Source organism: Engystomops pustulosus, chromosome 9 (genome assembly GCF_040894005.1).
Source record: "Engystomops pustulosus chromosome 9, aEngPut4.maternal, whole genome shotgun sequence".
NCBI lineage: Eukaryota > Metazoa > Chordata > Amphibia > Anura > Leptodactylidae > Engystomops > Engystomops pustulosus.
Window position 1 is genome coordinate 74128738 of NC_092419.1, and position 7873 is coordinate 74136610.

The window sequence follows — 7873 nt, forward strand, 5'->3', positions numbered from 1 at the left end:
TAGCTGTAAGCCACGCGGGGTGTAATCTAGCCCGTCTATACTTGTTACCTATTGGAATAAATTTAGAAGTATAAAAACCCAGGATAGATTTGAATTTCTCCCATTTAACATTAGTATCACCATGTGACAGTATCTGATCCCAGTCTATATCCTGTATTGCAGCCCTGAATTTTTGGAAATTAGCCCTCTTAAAATTCAGTTTTCGATTTTCCCACCTGTTTCTGCTTTTTAAAATTTAAGAGGAAAATAATTATATTATGATCGCTGTTCCCAAGGGGTTCCCGGGTACTGACATTTTGGACAATCTCCGCATTGTTAGAAATCACAAGGTCCAATAATGCGTCACCTCTTGTGGGATCTTCTACAAGCTGCACCATAAAATTATCCTGAAGAATGTTCATAAAATGCCTCCCCTTCACAGATGAAGACAAGCCCTGACCCCAATTTATATTTGGAAAGTTAAAGTCTCCCATTATCACTACGGTCCCCTCCTGTGCAGCCCGCTCCATCTGTTTATATAGGTGACCCTCTATTTCCTGAGATATGTTAGGGGGTCTATAAATTACACCAAAAATAATTTTATCAAAGCTCCCTTGGCTTTGAATTTCAACCCACAAAGTTTCAGCCTCCTCACACTCTGAGACCACTGACTCATTCACAATCACTTTTAAGTCTCTTCTGACATACAGACATACACCACCTCCCCTCCTATTTGCCCTGTCTTTCCGAAAGAGTGTAAAACCTTGAATATTAACACCCCAATCATGCATTGCATCGAGCCATGTCTCTGCTACACCAACAGCATCTAACTGTTCCTCTAATATCAGAGCCTCAAGCTCGCCCATTTTGCCTGTGATACTTCTGGCATTTGTGAACATACAATTTATTTTTCCACAGTTATTTATCTGATTTAAAGTAATTTTACTGGCACATATATCCTCACCACTGTTCTGCAACTTGTGGATCTCCACTGCCTTAGGCCCCGATACACCGCCCACATCACCACCCACCAACATAACCTGCCCCCTCTCTGACCTGTCTACCCCTTAAGTGTTTAAGTGTCTTCCTTTTCCTCCTCCCCCGATCCTAGTTTAAATACTCCGCCACCCCTGCTAGGATCTTCTCCCCCAGCAAAGCAGCCCCCCTTCCATTTAGGTGCAAGTTATCTGCGGAAAACAGGTTGCACCCCAGTGAAAAGTCAGCCCAATGCTCTACGAACCCAAATCCCTCTGCTCCACACCAGGATCTGAGCCATGCATTTAACTCCCTGAGCTCCCGTTGTCTGCTCTGTGTAGCGCATGGCACAGGTAGAATTCCGGAGAATACTACCTTGGAGGTCCTTTCCTTAAGCTTTGAACCTAATTCTTTAAAATTATTCTTCAGGCTCCTCCACCTACCATCTATTCTGTCATTGGTACCAACATGGACCACGACAGCTGGGTCATTCCCAGCCCCTCCCAGTAATTTATCCACCCTTTCCACCACATGCCGAACCCTGGCAGGGAGACAGCAAACCATTTGGTTGAGGCGGTCTTGGCGACAAATTATTCTATCCGTCTTCCTGATTATAGAGTCCCCTACAACCACTAGATGCCTTGGCTTACCTGCACTCCCATCCACCCTACTACTAGCTGGTCTGCTCCCCCGGCTGTTAGGGAGAGCAGGATCCGCTAGGGCTGCCATTTCTGACACTGACGTCCCTTACATCATTGCACAATTTTGCAATTTAGCTTGGATGTTCAGAGTCGGCCTTCCTTTTCTTTGACCCCTTCCTACCCCCTCTATTTACAGTAACCCAGCTACCCACCTGGTCCTGCTGGCTTTCCTCTCCACCCTCTACTTCTACCCCACTTATTGCTTGCTCAGTGAGCAGCATACTCTTCTCAAGATTGTCAATTGCTCGCAGCCGTGCAATATCTTCCTCCAGATCTCTAACACGAGCTTCTAGTAGAAAAATATGGGCATATCTGTCAGAGCGGTATTCACCCTCGAACTCTTGCTCCAGCAGTGTATACATGCGGCAGAGTGTGCACTGGAGCATACCACCAATCTTGCTAGCCATATCCTAGTAACAAAACAGTGATAAGTATATAAATCAAGAGATATGTAGGTTACTTACAGTTCTCTGGACTTCTCTTTTTCAACTCCACTTAAAGGAAACCTACCACCACAAATCTACCTATAAAGGTAGATTGGGTGGTAGGTGCATCAATGGGACGTGAGGATAGCCCTTTTAAGGGCTAATCCTCACGTCCCCTCACTTTTTTGGTAACTTTTATTCCACATATATTTAAATTTACTTATGCGGCTACCGGGGCGTGGAGTAGCTGCATATGAGATTACATGAGGCGGCTACTCCACGCCCCGGTACCCACTTTACCCCTCCTACTCACCCATCTTCAGCGCGCAGCTCCGCGTATGCGCAGAAGAGCAGGCCCGCGCCAGTTTCGGAGCAGTGACCGCGCAGGCGCGGGCCTGCTCTTCTGCGCATGCGCAGACGGCAGGGTCGCCGGACGAGGGCGCGCAGCTATGTGGAGCTGCGCGCCGAAGATGGGTGAGTAGGAGGGGTAAAGTGGGTACCGGGGCGTGGAGTAGCCGCCTAATGTAATCTCATATGCGGCTACTCCACGCCCCGGTAGCCGCATAAGTAAATTTAAATATATGTGGAATAAAAGTTACCAAAAAAGTGAGGGGACATGAGGATTAGCCCTTAAAAGGGCTATCCTCACGTCCCATTGATGCACCTACCACCCAATCTACCTTTATAGGTAGATTTGTGGTGGTAGGTGCCCTTTAAGTTCACTAGCCACTTGAAATCACAAGCCAAAACTGAGCGAGCTCAAATGTGAGTTGCTAGACCTTTATTTATCAGGTGTGAACACTAATCCCAATTAGCAGACCAGCAAAGAAAGTAAAAAAAAAATCTATTTAAATTGTGACACTAAGAAAAGTACCTTGCTATTACCTATATACTCAGTCCACAATCACCCAAACAACAGATTCACTCTTAACACACACAAAACTCTGCATTAATCACATTTCCCGATGCTGGACATTCACTGGCTTCCACACTACTCCCAGACAGACAGACATAATCTATGACAGATGTAGATACATTCACATTATCGGCAGGTAAATATTATCTACATCACATGAAGTAACAATCATGCTATCACTAGGCAGATGCATACTATCTATAGCATTGGATAACAAATTGCAATCGACAGAGCCTTATGATTCATCACTACTGGCTATAGCTATATCAGGACTATGCATGCAGTCATCATCTAACACAGTTGGTTTTACATTTACGCTAGGATAATGCATAGAATCAGTAGACCGTCCTCTTACAACATCGGACATATGACTATCACAGTCCTTGGTAGGCACAGTCTCCATCTCAGGTACCACAGTACCCAACTCACGTGTGGCACCGAGTGTGCCAGGGTCCTTCTTGACGTCCATGGGCACATATTTGGACACGAATCGTCCCAAATCAGTCCCCAACAAAACTTTGGTGGGAAGGTTATGTGTTACCCCCACGTCCATCATCCCTCTTTCCGCCCCCCAATCCAGGTAAACACACGCAATGAGCAAGGCTGAGGTGAGGCCTCCAACACCAGCAATTGTTAGAGTGCTCCCTGGGACGAGATCCTCTGTTTTGACAAGTGACGGGTGCACAAGGGTCATCTCTGCACCGGTATCCCTCAAACCCACTGTGACATTGTCACCTACATTAATTTCCTGTAGGTTGTCACCAGCCACCCCCTTATTCCCACCCACAAACAAAACAGAAGGTGAAGAAACCATTGGTGTAGGCAAAGGGGTGCTCTTCCTCTTCTCTGGGCATGTAATGCTGATATTCCCCACTTGACTGCACACAAAACATCTGTGCTGGTCTCCCGCTGGCTTGGGTGAGGTAGAAGGTGTCATCCCAGAAGCTTTGTAAACAACAGTAGAAGAGTTTACACAGGGCTTACCCCCCTTCCATCCTGCTTCGGGAACTCTGCTGGCAACAAACACATCTGCCAGCTGGGCAGCCTTTTGCAAGGATTTTGGCTCCCGTTCTCGTATAAATTGTCACACCTCCGGAGAACAGGTGTGAATAAATTGGTCCATGGCGATCAGGTCATCCATCTCCTCTAGGGTTGTCACACCCCATCCTCTGGACCACCGTTTCATCAGGTTTAGCAATTTCCTGGCAAACGCCGCATGACTATCATGTCTTCCTGACAGTCCAGAAACGTTCTCTGTACACCTCTGAAGTGGGGTTAAAACGTATCAGAGCCCTTTTGATAGCCTCATAATTGGGCTCCACAGACGCAGGTAAGGCTACAAACGCCTCCAGTGCTTTGCCTTCATCATCATCTATGGAGCTATGAGCCCCTCAGGCTTACTTGTAGACAGTCCTTCATCCTGGTGGTAGATGTCCCTTAAGGATTGTGACCCAGGAGAACTGTGACCCAAAGGACCAGAAGGAAGTTTGGACCTCACGACCATTGGAGCTCATTAACTAAGGGTCTGTCGGACGCATTTTGGCCGGGTTTCCCGATGATTTCCGTTTTGCGCCAAATTGCCCTGGGATTTTAGCGCAAGCGATCGGATTGTGGTGCATCAGCGCCGGCTTGCACGCGACAGAAATCAGGGGGTGGGCTGTCAGACAACCCGACGGATTTGGACAAACCGCAAAATTTAAAAAAGTATTTGTGTCGCAAGATTTAGCACTCGCATGCACCAGGAAGAAGCAGGTGAACTCCAGGGGACCTCAGGGCAGAAGCGACGGATGCAGGAACTCGGGCACTTGAGGTTAGTGACTTGCAGCAGACCCGAATCCTCGTCGGACGACGTACCGTGGGATCGCAACAGGAACGGGTAAGTAAATGTGCCCCAATTTGAAATTGTTAAATTATATAAAAGGTCATGGTGGTTCATATGAGATTCCCCATAAACATAGACATGGGATGAAATGAGATGTTTTTCTAAAGAAGGAGGTTTTTGATAAAAAAGTTCAAGAGAGAAAGCACTTGCAAGGTTTATTATCTTAGATTATTTGTATTATTCATTGTATTGGATTAATGGAGGTTATCACGAAGAAAAATGATGAGTTCAGGTTGAAGGAAGAGGTGTGTGAACATGTTCAAAAAAAGATGACTGATAACATTTCTGATGTGAGATTGCATATAGTGACCACTGTGAAAGGTTTGCTTGGAAACCTACATTTTGTTAGTACTTAACAAATGTTAATGAAGAATTGTCTGTAAAGATACAGAATGTAGAGAAGGAGCTACTGGAATGTAAACATGCCACTAACATTGCATTTGATAAATTGGCAGAAAATTGTGTTCAAATGTTCAACAAAAGGACTTCACAAATGGAAAATAATCCTGATCCCATTTATTCATGGGGAGATTTAAATAAAATCCAAAACATCCTAGCAGCTTCTACCTCTACAACTACTGTACTGAACACTGATAACATTGGGGAAGTGCAGCTTGTTTCAAAACAACTGAAGCCACAGAGACATTGGTCCTGTGTCATGGCATCAATCGTTTCATGAAATTGTTCTCTGATTTACCGAGAGTTAGGGATACTGAATAATTTGAGTGGAGAAGATGTAGACAGAGTTTTCAAAAAGTTGTGGGAAATGGATTGTGGATTGCACAAAACTGTGGACAATAAAGGAGAACAAAAACATTCTAAAGGAAATGTTTAAAGGGATGTATAGAGTAGCTTCCAATATATCTCTGTCTGGAAAGGTTACACAGATGAAACAGGAATGTCCGTATGACTTATCTAATAGGATATCCAATGTGATGGAGCAGGTACAAAGTGGCAATCCAGGATTTGAGCATGGCGGTTTGGTTCATAGAGTTATGTTGCTAGAGGCTCTAGATGAAGATGTCAGGGTTGGGATATTGTTTGTCACTCCCAATCCAAGTGGCCATCTTGGATTCTTCAATGCATGTGGCTGAGGAACCTGCCGCCCGTGTGCGCATCCACCGGAGTGGAGCTCCAAGTGTCCTGCGTCTGGAGAAAAGCATTGCTTACTACCACTGATCTCCTGCCTGCTGACCATCCAGAGAAGGATCGAGTGTGCAGCGGAGCTGTCCCATCATCGTGGGTGAGTACTGCTGGGGAAGTTAATGGGGAGGGGGGGGGAGAGATTGTTTTCGAAGCTAGGTGTATATTGACTAACCTGCCAGGGAATAGTGACTGAGCCTTAAAGGCACTACGTCCCCATTACAAGCCATCACCCATAGCAATGGACATTGTTACATCTCTTAGTCCCTTAGACTTAGAATCCCTGATGCCGCTGTGTCGGATCAGGAAGAGAATACCACATTGTAGTGCCATCCATCTCCACTACCTTCACCCATGCCAGATGTCTGCCAAGTACTCTTGCCATTCTTATCCACCTGCTGTATATACCACTTCAAAGGCAGTCATGACTACCCATATGGGCTACCCCAATATGAAGGAAAACCTAACACTCTCTTTGAATTTAGGGCAAAGATGCTAGCCACCTTCACCTTATACCCTGTGGATGAAGAGCAGCAGACAATCATCTTGGTTGGCCAGTTGCACGAACAACTGTTCATGATGTCAAATCCTGACCTCCACAAGAATGTCAGACAGCAATTAAAATACTGGATAGGCTGAGAACTACCTTTGAAAACCGCACCATATGTGCGTACTAAAGCTGCGGTTCTTTGGTAAGAGACAAGAGTACCAAGAGTGCTTCAAAGACATTGCTCTCTCTTTGCAAGAAACCTGGGAGGCTTTTATACATGTAGAGCCCAAAGAGGCAGAGAATCAGGACCAAACCCCTGAGAGAGCAATTCCTTCATGGTGCTCCTAACCATCACAAATGTCAGCTGAAAATGTTAGCTCATCATCATCTTCTCATCACACTTCCTTCCTTGATTTTGAGATGGTGACCTTTGATTTACTTGAGGAATGACTTCCATCTGAAACCCAAGAGGAATTAGCACCCCTGACTGCCGAAGAATCTGCCTCAGCAGTCTGTTTGATTCAACAGGTCTCCTAATCTCTGATGTCTAAAGAAGTGCTTGACTAAAACATTACACCAACTCTTAGAATGTTAGAGGTGTTATCCTGGCAACAATAACCTGAACTTCCAGTCCACATTCCGTCTTCACCACCACCTGCAGACCGAGATCAAGAGTGTCATACTCCACCAAGATCTCGAGACTCTGGCTATAGTAGCCCTAGAAGGTCCAGATCTGGATACTGTTACCAGTTTGGGGATCAGGAAGACATTTGTCACCAGAGATTGAGAACTGAAGGACACTCCTCAAAGAAAGAACCACCAAATTTCAGAGACTCCACCTGGATGCCCAGGTTTGTAGGCGTTTGTCCCATGGTTCAGGTCCCCATCCAAGGGTTGACCCTACCTGCATTGACCACGATACGCAGCTCAAACTTTGAGAGATGCAGAAGAGGAGCCTCACTATTACAGTCTCCAAAAGCTTACTTAAACATCATTGCTACTAAAGGGAAAACTGTACCCATACATGGCTACTGGGAGGCCACCGTAACCATTGGAGATACTGAGTAAACCAGACAAGGTGTGGTCATACCCCAAGTGCCTGAAGATGGTAACTTCTCTCTGGTGTTGGATACCAATGTACTCCGCCACTGCTACCCAGAAGTGCTCAAGGCTTTCCAGAACTCCTTACCATCCCTGCCCAGTGACTCTAGGAAACAAGAGACAATGCAAATCCTGGCAGCGCAGCAGAAATTTCCTGGCCCTGATGGAGAAATTTGCAGATTCCGGATCAAAGATCCCCAGCCAGTTTGCCTGTAATGTGGAACTGAAAACTTCATATGGTGCCGAGCCTGTATGGTTGTC

General features: G+C 45.8%; 1 pseudogene; it reads left to right on the forward strand.

The window, feature by feature from the left end:
• Nucleotides 1-3589: 3589 nt before the first annotated feature.
• LOC140076454 (uncharacterized) lies at nt 3590-5972 on the forward strand (annotated as a pseudogene).
• The last annotated feature ends 1901 nt before the right edge of the window (nt 5973-7873 follow it).